The sequence below is a fragment of the Polypterus senegalus genome, chromosome 6, assembly GCF_016835505.1.
Source record: "Polypterus senegalus isolate Bchr_013 chromosome 6, ASM1683550v1, whole genome shotgun sequence".
Taxonomy (NCBI): Eukaryota; Metazoa; Chordata; class Cladistia; order Polypteriformes; family Polypteridae; genus Polypterus; species Polypterus senegalus.
The window spans coordinates 175,470,795-175,484,104 of record NC_053159.1 but is presented as its reverse complement, the minus strand read 5'-3'; positions in this window follow the sequence as shown (position 1 = coordinate 175,484,104).

The following is a 13,310-nucleotide window of genomic DNA, read 5'->3' as shown; positions in this document are numbered from 1 at the left end:
GGCGGGACAATTAATGAAGTAATCACTATGTGGGAAATGTATATACACAAATAATTGGATTTTCTTGATCAAAGCCCCCCATGCCGCCTGGAGACCCCTGTATTGGATGCCGGAGTCATCTGATACCAATCGCAACCCTCGCAACTACAACCCCCCCCCCCCCCACACACACACAGACACACGCACACACATACATACACTTTTATTTTGGTAATTAAAGATTTGTTGCAAAGCCGTACGTGACAATGTGACATTGTTATCTGTACAGAAATCTGTCAATGTGCTAAACAGCTCGAGAACTTCAAAATTGTGATGATGAGGAGCTAAAATAAATAAATAAAGTAAGGTCCGCTCGAGAAGTACGAGAAACTTCAAGAAAATAAGAAAAGGAGCCGGACCTGCGTGAACTTCATGAAGTGCGGTGTTGATGCTCGTCTTGCGATTCGCCACTCTGGGCTCCGCCGTACTGGGCTCTGCCACTGGGCTCTTACTGGGTCACCTTTGCGGTGTTTTCTTTTTCCACAGTAAATATGGAAATTCACAAGTGCTTAAGTATCGCAGCCCGAATGGAGAACTAAATCTTTAATGATGCCTTTGATCTAAAGACTGTTTACGTCCCCCTTCTGTAGTCACCATTAGAGCCATTCAACTGTAAATCAGGTCTTAAAATGAAAATTATACAGCTTGAAGTAAAAGCTTTTTTAATATCTCCAGTCATTTTTGTTAACCCTTCACTCTCTGGTCTCCTACTGGGCAGGCGGCAAGTACTTCGCTAGAACTCCGTGGTAAACAACCGTGGGGGGCTTACCGGTGGAGCCTGAGAGAGCCTATCCTCTTGTCTGCAGTGGTCACAGAAACTGACAGAAAAAAAGTGTTGTGTAAATCACGCCACAGTGAGGGAGGTTAAAAAAAAGAATTGTGTTCTTTTCTAATGTGCGGCCTTTAACATCAAACACACAAAAAAAAAAAATACCACGAAGTCGCGCTGACTGTGTCTGAGTGTTGGGGACGTTTACAGCCCACCGGAACTTAATAGGACATGAAGACAAATATGACGACTGCTAAAAAAAAAGTGCTAGAAAAGACACTGCATGAACAGCCAGCCATGAAAGACACTCTATAAAATTGATTGGTATATTGGAAAAACATTTTACAATTGAGATTACTGTATTAGATAGAAGGATAGGTAAGATACGAAAGGGGCTTTAAATTACAGACATGACAGGAAAAATATTAAAGATAGTAAAGTAGTGTGCTAGATGAACTGATGTGAAAATGAAAAGACGTGTGTAATAAAAATAAATATATGAATTATGGTATAGAAGCCTGAAAGATTACACAATCCATATTATTATATTATATAATGCCCATCTGTTCTGCGATGGCATCCGCTATATTTGCAGAGGCAATATAATAGATAGATAGATAGATAGATAGATAGATAGATAGATAGATGTCTCTTCTGCACCTTTCATATTTATATACTTACAAACTGCATAATCAGTCAAAAAGAAATATTCCTACATCACGTTGACCGATTTTTGTTTCCTATTAGGTGACATAAAGGAAGCACCAAGGAATCTATCTATCTATCTATCTATCTATCTATCTATCTATCTATCTATCTATCTATCTATCTATCTATCTTATAGTGCCTTTCCTATCTATCTATCTATATATAAAATAGACAGATACAGTGTAATAGATAGGTAGATTGATAAATAGACAGTAAAGGTGCTTTGAATGCCTCGTTAATGTCGCCTAATAGAAAACACAAATCTGCTAAGCCAATGTAGGTATAGCTCTATGTGGTAGATTACCTAGTAAGGAAAGATAGATATGCAATCTGCTATATAATAAAATTACATCAAAGGTGATTCATAGATAAGACACTATAAATAGACACATATAAAAGCGATATGATATACTCAGTTGAAAGACGGTATGATAGATAGATAGATAGATAGATAGATAGATAGATAGATAGATAGATAGATAGATAGATAGATATGAAAGGCACTATATGATAGATAGATATGAAATGCACTATATGATAAATAGATAGATAGATAGATAGATAGATAGATAGATAGATAGATAGATAGATAGATAGATAAATATGAAAGGAATTATATGATAGATAGATAGATAGATAGATAGATAGATAGATAGATAGATAGATAGATAGATAGATAGATAGATAGATAGATATGAAAGGCACGATATAATCGATAGATAGACAGACATGAGAGACACTGGTGTGCTGCCCGGTATATGAAAGACACTATTTATATATATAATAGACAGACAGATAGACACGAGAGGCTGAGTGTGATGTCCGGCACACGATCGCTCCTCCACTATCCGTAGGGGTGGCGCGTGCACTCGGGCAGCACTAAAGCTCGTCGGCCTGTACGTGAGCGGCTGTACTCGTGTCGGTCTGTCATTTCATAGCAGCTCTTAAACAAAATCCTAAGCATGAAAGGGACATGGAAAAGGCAAAGAAAGGCTCTGATGTCTCTGTTAAGACGGGCGGCCCTGGAGGCGGAGGTCTTCTTTACAAGTAAATCCCCTGCCTGACCCTCCGCCCCTTCGCAAGTCCCTGAGCCTCTCCATCTGGGCAGGAGATGTGCCAACTAGACGAGTGACGACTATAAAATGACTGTTTTTGTAACATCCCGTTTACGATTAGATAACGATAGTCGGCGGTGAACTCCGAGCCCCTCCCGGTGCCGATCTCTTTACGTCGTTTTAGTGTTTTTTTATTTTTATTTTTTTTAAACTTTGCGACACTCCGCATTCTTTTTTAGTTTACAACAAGACCGCACGCCCGTATCCCCCTTCTTTTGGAAACGCAATATCCGCGACAGATGAATTGAGACTAAAACTTTATAATGTCGGAAAAAAAGCCTCAGGTAACTTGATTCTGACAACAATTCGCTTCAATTGTATTCACATTACCAATGAAGTCTTTTAAATGCCAACAGCGAGATCTTTATCTGGCCTTGCAGTCGAAACAATCGGTGTCCTATCAAAGACTTGTAGATTTTGAATGAGATGGCTTCCTTTGAAGGGATTAGAATGCCAAGTCTTCTCCCACGGCTGCACACACAGTCAAGGGCCGAGGAGAGATTCCTGCTGGGCCACTCCAACTCCTTTAACCCACGGCGACTGCCCCCGACTTCTCATGTTAATTTTCCGTTTTTCATCTCCGCAGCTCAGATCCTCAGATACATTTGGCTTATTGTCCGCGCTATAAAGCAGGATAATGCGATTTTACTTCGGCGTGCTCAGAAATGCCACTTCATTTGGAAAGACGGGAGCTTTACCTTTTTTTTTTTTTGCTGAAATTTAATTAAAGCCACGATTGAGACGAGACGGGCTGGGAGTTACAAATCTGAGCGCAAATTAACAAAAATATTCGTTATAATCGACTTACGACGTCGTTTGGGTAAAACCTCAAAGCAAGGCTGGTGACATTTTGGCTTTTATTTGGTCGTTTAAACCCCTAAAGTATAAGAAAGCTGCATTATGCTCTCCTTACGATTGATTTTTTTTAATATTCCCAAGACAAAGTATCAAAAGATTTTTGTTTGACCCCATTATTTATTAATAAAGTACAGGAACAAGAAGAAGTATGTGAACCCTTTGCAAACAAGAGCATTTATCTTCAGATATAGCCCAGCCTTCATCCATGCTACCATCACAAACAAGCACAGTCCGGTTAAGTATCCATCCTTCCATCATCCATCCTTTTCCGCTTATTCGAGATCGGGTCGTGGGGGCAGCAGCTTGAGTAGAGATGCCCAGACTTCCCTCTCCCCGGCCACCTCTTCTAGCTCTTCCTGGGAAATCCCAAGGCATTCCCAGGCCAGCCGGGAGACATAGTCCCTCCAGCATGTTCTGGGTCTTCCACGGGGCCTCCTCCCGGTTGGACGTGCCTGGAACATCTCACCAGGAAGGTGTCCAGGAGGCATCCTGATCAGATGCCCGAGCCACCTCATCTGACTCCTCTCGATGTGGAGGAGCAGCGGCTCTACTCTGAGCCTCTCCTGGATGACTAAGCTTCTCACCCTATCTTTAAGGGAAAGCCCAGACACCCTGAGAAGAAAACTCATTTTGGCCGCTTGTATTTGCGATCTCGTTCTTTCGGTCACTACCAATAGCTCATGACCATAGGTGAGGGCAGGAAGAAGGTGAGAGCGACCGGCTCAGCCCCTTTTTCACCACGACAGACCGATGCAGAGCCCATATCACTGCGGATGCCGCACCGACCCGCCTGTCAATCTCCCGCTCCACTCTTCCCTCACTCATGAACAAGATCCCGAGATCCTTGAACTCCTCCACTTGTCCGGTTAAATAACGATGCACTAATAATTGTTCTAAAAGGTGATTGCTGAAGTCATCTGTAGCACAGAAGCTGAGAGATGAAACACCTGTGACCAGCGAGGCAGGACATGACCTTCATCAGAGCAGAATCGAAGCTGAAGCCTCAGGTAAGAGCAGCAGCAGGGGAGCTTAGGGAAATGGCCAAGGGGTAGATGAAGATGGACCTGCAGAAACAGCTGCAGTTCTTGGAGAGCATTGTAGAGACTGTTTGAAAAGTGGATATGGGAGCCATCAAAGCAGGTGGTCATGCTGGTGCTTACTGATCCTTGGGAGGAACAAAGCCAGTGAGGAGGAAGAGAAAACCAAGAGTCTGGACTTGTTGGGGGAGTGCCATCAAAAAGGGTGGGGTGCACATTGTGTGCCCATAGAAGTGGGCTGCAGAATGTTTGGAGGTCTGATTCTGTGCAACACTCTCAGTCTACTAGTGCACACAGAAGAAAGGCCATCAGGGAAACAACAGAGGTAGCAGAGAAAGCCTCCAGTTGGCTGTGGACCCATAAGGAGGGGGTGATATGTGTGAGTCACATGCCACTTGGACACCAGACGGTAACTGATCACTTCAGGTTGGGTCACCTGGGTGAGGCAGTCTGATGTTGAAAGACCCAAAACATGTGATGACCCCAAGTACTATCACTAATGGTGTGTCCAACTGCCCCACTTGATGTATACAAAATTATTAATATTGTACACATTGAATGCATCATTCAGACATTCATGGTGTAGGTTTTAAAAAGCATACAAACTCTTTGGAAATAACCACATTTACATATTCATTTGTCTTCCAATATGGTCTGATCTTCATTTTAGTTATAATAATGAACAAGCACAATCCATTTAATGAATAACAAACACATTGTTGTGTCGCTTTTATACATATTGAATATGTCATTCAAACATTCACTGAATTTGAACCCCTCAGCTGATGACTTCAACAAACTCTAACTGAAGTCAGGAGTTGGCATACCTGGAGTCCAGCCAATGAAAGGACATCGGAGGTGTGGTTTACAGGCATTTTGACCAATAAAAAAAGATGCCAGCAACTTAAGTTTGCTAATCATAAGAACCATCTGTGGATGAAAAGCATGGGTCTCAAACAAGAGATCTCGGAAGATCTGAAAACAAGAATTGATCATTTGCATAAATCTGGAAAGGGCTACAGAGTTTAAATATTCATCAGTCCACAGTTAGACAAACTGTGTACAGATGGAGAGGATTTAGTGCTGTGACTACTTTAGAAGTGGGTATCTAGTCAAAATATCTTGAAAGACACAACGAGACAGAGAGAGAAAAAAAAAAAAACAGCCACAGAGTGACAACAAAAGACCTGAAGGAATCATTGGAACAGGTTAACATCACTGCTCAATAGTCTACCATACACAAAACTTTAATCAGGCATGGAGTCCATGGCAGGACACCAAGGAAGAAGCTGCTGTTCTCCAAACAAAACAGACTGCTTGATGCCTGAAGTTTGTCAAAGTTCACCTTGACAACCCACAATCCGAACAGGAAAATATTTTGTCGACTCATGGAACTAAGATGGAATTGTTTAGGAAGAACATGCAATAGTATGTATGGCATGCACTTGGGAGACATCTGCAGGGCTCAGTAAAATGTAATTACACTCCTAACCAAGGGTTGGCACTGTTGCCTAATGCTTCTTCTCCTGCTCAATCTGCAGAAGCAGTGATTGACAGTTGTGTCCCTAATGACATCTGAAAAGACCTAATCGTGCTTTTTACATATGTATTTTAGAATGACAATTATGTGGGGATCACTACGCTGCCCTAACCCTTTACCTTTTGCTTTTGTCTTGATCACATGAGTAAAAAAGGGCAAAAGGGAATGAAGATGAAGAACATGCCAGACTACCAAGCGAGACTCTACATAGGAGGAGGCAGGCTCTACATTCAGAATTAAACCTCTTGACAACTAAAGAAACTGAACAACTAATTTACAAATCCAGACATCATTACTATGAACATGGAGAGAAAGCTAATAAGCTTTTAGCGCAACAAATTCACAAGCAAGAAGTGCGCAACGCAATCTCGGTAATCACTAACACGAACGGAGAAAAAATCATCGAACACAAAAATATAATGCACACTTTCAGAGACTACTATAAATCCCTATATACTACTGAGTTTAAAGAAGACAATATACAATCTAATGCATTTCTGGATACATTACAGATACCACAAATAGACGCTTTTAGTGTCGAGGAACTTGATAAACCTCTGCCGTTATCAGAATTACTAGATGCTATAAAGTCACTCCAAGGTGAAAAAGTAGCTAGGCTCCGATAGCTACCCTGCAGAGTTTTACAAGAAAAACTCCGCTCAGCTAGCTCCCTTCCTATTAGCAACATTTACAGAAGCCAGAGATAACCAATTTCTTCCACAAACCTTTTCGCCAAGCATTAATCACTGTCTTTCCAAAACAAAATAAGGACTTATTACAATGTGCATCATACAGACCAATTTCACTTCTGAATAATGACGTTAAAATACTCTCTAAAATCATAGCTAGAAGGATGGAGAAAGTGCTCCCTCGTAATATCACAAGACCAAACTGGATTTATTAGGGGCCGACACTTATCTTCAAATCTTCGACGCCTGTTTAATGTAATATACTCACCAACTAAATCAAACACCCCAGAAATATTATTATCATTGGATGCAGAAAAGCATTCGACATGATTGAATGGAAATACCTTTTACTACATTGGAGAAGTTTGGGTTTGGCCCAACATTTGTGCATGGATTAAATTACTGTATACTAACCCAGAAGCTTCAGTTTGCATCAATAACATTTGCTCAGACTACTTTAAACTAGAACGTGGCACTAGACAAGGATGCCCCTTGTCACCGCTGCTGTTTGCATTGCCATTGAACCACTGGCAATACATTGTCGAAATACTGATCAGATAAAGGGGATTAGCAGAGAAGGACTGGAACAGAAAATCTCATTATATGCAGATGACATGGTACTGTATATATCGGACCCAGAAAATTCTGTGCCTGCAGTCTTAGCAGCACTCACAGAATTTCAAAAGATCTCTGGTCTCAGAATTAATCTGAATAAAAGTGTACTCTTTCCGTGAATTCTCAAGCATATAATATTAGATTAGACACCCTTCCTTTTATCATTGCAGAACAGTTTAAATACCGGGGTAAACATCACAAGTAAACATAAAGCTCTATATCAACAAAATTTTGCCGTCTGCATGGAAAAAATTAAACAAGACTTGCATAGATGGTCAACCCTTCATCTCACACTAGCTGGAAGAATTAACACTGTTAAGATGAATATTCTTCCTAAGCTCCTTTTTTTATTTCAAAACATCCCAATATACATTAATAAATCGTTCTTTAAGCAATTAGATTCAACAATAACCTCATTTATTTGGAATTCAAAACATCCACGCATCAAAAGAGCGATCCTACAAAGACAAAAGGCAGAAGGCGGCATGGCTCTACCTAACTTCCAGTTTTATTACTGGGCAGCAAATATACAGTCGATAAGAACCTGGACACAAATAGAAGAACATACACAGGCATGGACCGCAATAGAAGTAAAATCCTGCAGTACTTCTTTGTATTCCTTGCTCTGTGCTCCAATAAACACACGTTATCGGCAATACACTAATAACCCAATTGTGCTCCACTCACTTAGAATCTGGAACCAATGTAGAAAGCATTTTAAGACGGAGAAGCTTCTTTCTGTGGCACCCTGCAAGAGAACCACCTCTTTCAACCTTCACAAACATATGCAGTTTTAATATCTGGAAAAATTTGGAATTAACTTGCTTAGAGATCTTTATATAGACAACGTCTTTGCATCCTATGAACAATTACATTCCAAATTTAACATTCCAGCTACACATTTCTTTCACTATCTTCAAATCAGGAACTTTGTTAAACAGAACCTTCCAGATTTTCCTCATCTTGCACCCTCATCCATGCTGGAAAAATATTGCTCAATCTCAAGGACTTAGACTCCATCTCTACAACATATAAAATCCTTTTACAATCCCTCACTTTCAAAGATCCAAGAGGACACTGGGAAAAGATCTCTCAATTAATATATCAGAAAAGGAGTGGAAAGTAGCAATGCAGATAATTCACTCAAGCTCCATATGCGCAAAGCATACAATTATACAACTCAAAATTATATATCGAGCACATCTGTCTCGACTAAAACTCTCCAAAATGTTTCCAGGGCAGGATCCAACCTGTGAACGTTGCAATCAGCCTCACTGGGTCACATGTTCTGGGCCTGCAACAAATTAACATTATTCTGGACAAAAATTTTTATTACCTTTCAGACAGCCTTGGACTCACAATCCCTCCTAACCCATTAACAGCTGTGTTTGGGGTTCTTCCAGAGGGTCTTAAAGTGGAGAAGGACAAACAAACTGTGATTGCATTCACTACACTGTTGGCACGCAGACTCATTCTGATAAACTGGAAGAACCCAAACTCTCCTCTTTTAAGTCAGTGGGAAACTGATGAGTTATATTATTTAAAATTGGAAAAATCAAATACTCAGTTAGAGGATCTGTACAGACTTTTTTCAAAACATGGCAGGATCTAATCAGTAATATTTTAAAATAAGTTTATAAAGCACAGAGAATTTATTAATTTAGGTATTTTTACAAGCCTTAAATTTTTTCACCGTTTGGCTTACTCTCTCTCTCAGGGGTGGGGATCGATCTGTCTTAAATCAATTTTTCTTTTTGTAAAAACTTGATTGCTTTGTATGGATTGTAATAAAATTAATAAAAAAAAAAAAAAGGGCACAGCAATCCAACATGAAATCATCATCCCAACATTGAAATATGGTGGAGGTAGTGTCATGAACTGAGACTGCTCAGACAGACAGATAGATAGATAGATAGGAAAGGCACTATATGATAGATAGATAGATAGATAGATAGATAGATAGATAGATAGATATGAAAGTCACTTTATACTTTGTAATAGATAGATAGATAGATATGAAAGTCACTTTATACTTTGTAATAGATAGATAGATAGATTTTAAAGTTACTTTATAATAGATAGATAGATAGATAGATAGATAGATAGATAGATAGATAGATAGATAGATAGATAGATAGATAGATAGATAGATAGTCACTGTACAACACAAACTAGAAGGAAATCAGGGTCTCACCTGGATGAGGTAAGGCTGCTCTGGTTGGCAGAATTAGGGAAGAGAAAGACCCCGGATGACTAGGACTCACTTCATTTTATTATTACATATTACTGCTTATTAAACATGTACAACTAAATACTGTGCAAAGTGTTTGGTGATACTGACTGTTAGAGGAGGCACTCACTACATGAAGTAAACTGAAGTAAAACCTACCAGTGGGCAGGTAGGTTATATGGCCTACCGGATAAGCGGCTGGCCTCCTGCACACGTTGCTGTCAGTTCGGTCTATCATCATAATAATACATTTTATTTATGTTGCGCCTTTCCCATGTTCAAGGCACTTGTCACGGAGGTAAAAAGTTAAAAGACTGAGAGGCAGTGTACTCTTTAAAGGGTGGAAAGGCCGCAGTGAGGTATGGTCAATAATCAAACTGGGATCTGCATACTGTTTTATATTTATAATTAATTGAGACCACTTATCTGTTGTCACTTTGACATTAAAGAGTCTTTTTCTGTTGATCTATGTCAAAAAATTCCTGTGGATTCCAAGTTGTATAACAATAAAATGCATAAACAGTACAGCGGCTGAATACTTTTGTATATAAGAAGCCGCTCTGTGGTCTCATTTGTTACTTCACTCCTTGCCACCAACTCGCTGTGCAGTCCCGACCAAGTCGCTTGACATGCCAGGTCATAACTTTGAAAGAAGAAAGCAAATTGCCACAGATGCCACATTCTTCCGAGAACAATTGTTTTGAACCAGTAAAGTGCCTTGGCATGTTTTTCACTGTGAATGACACAATATAAAATGGCAAGATTGATGCTCCACCACCTAACTCACTTTGTGAAACACACTTTATTGTCAGGTGGTGCAATTTTGGAAAATAAATTTTATCTTATCATTTAATGGTTGTCATGATGAAAGATTCTTTGTTGTACTAATCAAAATGTTACAGATCAGTCCAGTGCCACATTACACAACCTCTAGTTGGAGGGGACATCAAACATGATAACTGCATTGCTGATATTGTCAAGTGAGGATGACAGGACAGGGGATGGCAAGTTAAGGCCATGCCAGATTAGATGACATTTCTAGCAATTTTCTGTCATAGCCTTCATTGACATAATCTTAGCAAGTCAGAGACAGTTGGCAGTGTGCTCCCATGAAGACCATTTATCTGACAAGTCTGACACACCCTGTGACTCGGTCCGACAACTCACTCTGACAATATCACCTTTGACTTTGTCATTATTTGTAGGGGTGGCCATGAGTGCATGAGATCTGACAACCAATGAGTGCTCCTTTAGAACTGCCATGCAGGCAGCAATGAGGAGTAAGGAACACAGGAGCTTTGGACACCACAAACAGAACAGATGTTCGTCTGACTGACATCTCATGTTTTACATACCACAACACAATGAGGGAAAAAAAAGATTGTGCCTGAACTCACCGTATCTGCTATCCCTTTGTACAGCACCAGCTCCATCAGGAAGCACCCTATTGGCTGTCACATGAAGAGGTGAGTATGGCTGTGCAACCCACCAAATAGTGTCACAATCCTCAAGAAAACGTAGCATTGGAGAAAGGATGGTACCAAATATGCCAGGGCAAAAATATCGATTTTCTGATTAAGAGTTATTTTTTGTTTAAATGAGAGCTCGTGAATCCCTAGCCTGCACAATTACTATATGTAGATTTTTGCTCATCTTCGTTTTGGCATGTGATCCAGTAGATGTCTCTAATGAACCTGTTAAGGCTTTCTACGGAAAAAGCACTTTACTATCTCTCTCTCTATATATAAAATCCAATGTCTGTCTGTATGTCTGTGTGCTTTTCACGAGAGAACTGCTTAATGGATTTAGATCAGGGTTTTTTCTATAATTTGCTTGAACTTTCTGGTTGATTTATTCTTTATTCTTTCTCGTAAGTACAGACCCTGCTTACTGCCATCTTTCGGTCTTAAATAAAATGGTGTCTGACATAGGCAACTGATGCATGCTCAGCAATATGAGACTGATGATATGAAAATAAAGTGACTAGAAAGAACAAAATTCATTTTCATGGAAGCAATTCCATAGAAAGGACTAAAGCAACTTTAATCCCCAGAAGATCTGCCGTCTACAGTACTAAGCAGCACTGGCCACAATATTTCACTGCTTGCTGGTTCAATCCCCACCACCGACTCCCTCAGTGAATCATTTGGCCTGCCGAGGCCCAGAACTAATTGTAAAGTACCAGTGGTGATTTATGAGTCTTTGTGGATCTGTTATGGACTCACGCCAGTTGGCCCAGAGCTTGTGAAAAACTGACCAGGAAAGGAAGTCTGTGTAGAAGGAACTGTCATGAAATCGGGCATGTGTCCAAAATTGGCAAAACTATGTCTGTTATCACATCAAAAGTTGGAGTCAGAAAGAAGACAGTCGTAGATACTAAAAGAGCTAAGAGAAGAGAAACCCCCTTGGTAGAATTTCAGTCCAGTGATAGGATATTAATGAACGATTGCCACCATCTTTTATAGTTGTGGAAATCTGACATTACTTGTGATGAAGGTGTTGAGTCTTGCGATGGCAAACTAACAATAATATCTATCAAATTCGGCCATGAAAAACGAACACCAAAATAGAGACGATAATCACCTTCATAGACACAGTGGCACTGCTTTAAAAATAATTACAATTAATAAAATCAAACAACAACACCATTGAGATACTGTAAGTTAGAAAAAACATAACAGGCAACATTTGTGGTAGGATAAGTCAGCGGTTCTCAAACTGTGGGGGGGCGCTGAAGCTGTACAAGGGGGACGTTGAATAAATGAACAAGACATCAAAATTAATTTTTTACATTTTTATTTCAAATTTAAATTTGCAAGCATATAATCACAACAAATGCATTATAACTAAAATTAAAATAAAACATTTCTAAGGCATAGATCTAATAACTAACTGACGAGCGGTGCCGCTGCTGCTGCTTTTATAGTCACGTATTTTCAATCCAGAAAGTTCCAGATGTATCGGTATCTGTCACCAACATTTGGGTAACAGTAGATCAGGTGATAATGCGGCGCGACTGCACCACATCAATATTGCCAAATTGAGTTAAACAATTTACTGCGCATTGGGTTATTTTCATGATACAACTAATAGCGGTATAATATTTGTCGGATGAAAATACGTTTGTCTCACGCAGATTGACTTCTTCGGTGTCCTCGTTTACGAAATTTGTAAAAATTAAAACATATTTAATTGTTTCTTTATATACAAAAATAATTAAATAAGAGTAAAGAATTTATTCTTTGTTTTTGGGATTAGAATTACTACCAAAAACCACACAAGGCATTTTAACAGTTATTAAAGCACTTTATAAATAATTAATTGCAAATATTTCATCGAAGTTAGCCGAACACATGAAAATCTTATGGAAGTATCTTATGGAAGTAAAAATGGTAGGATACCGCGACACCGCACGAGTATCGTACCTTTGTTAGTTGAATCATGGGTTATTCTCATCTATCTTATATTATACAGGATTATTATGGAATTATTCTAGGTAGAAAAGGAGGGGGGATATGAAAGTTTGAGAGGTTTAAGACGAGATGAATCTTTCCAGTATTCATACTCCTACTTCTACCTGTGAAATCAGCACACAGACGAAGGCAGTAAAATTATAAGTAACGACCATTTTCCCCTTCTTCTTATCTTCTTTCTAATGTTTTGTAGTTTTATCTGAGATACATCCATGTCTTTTGAAGTGACATTTGGCA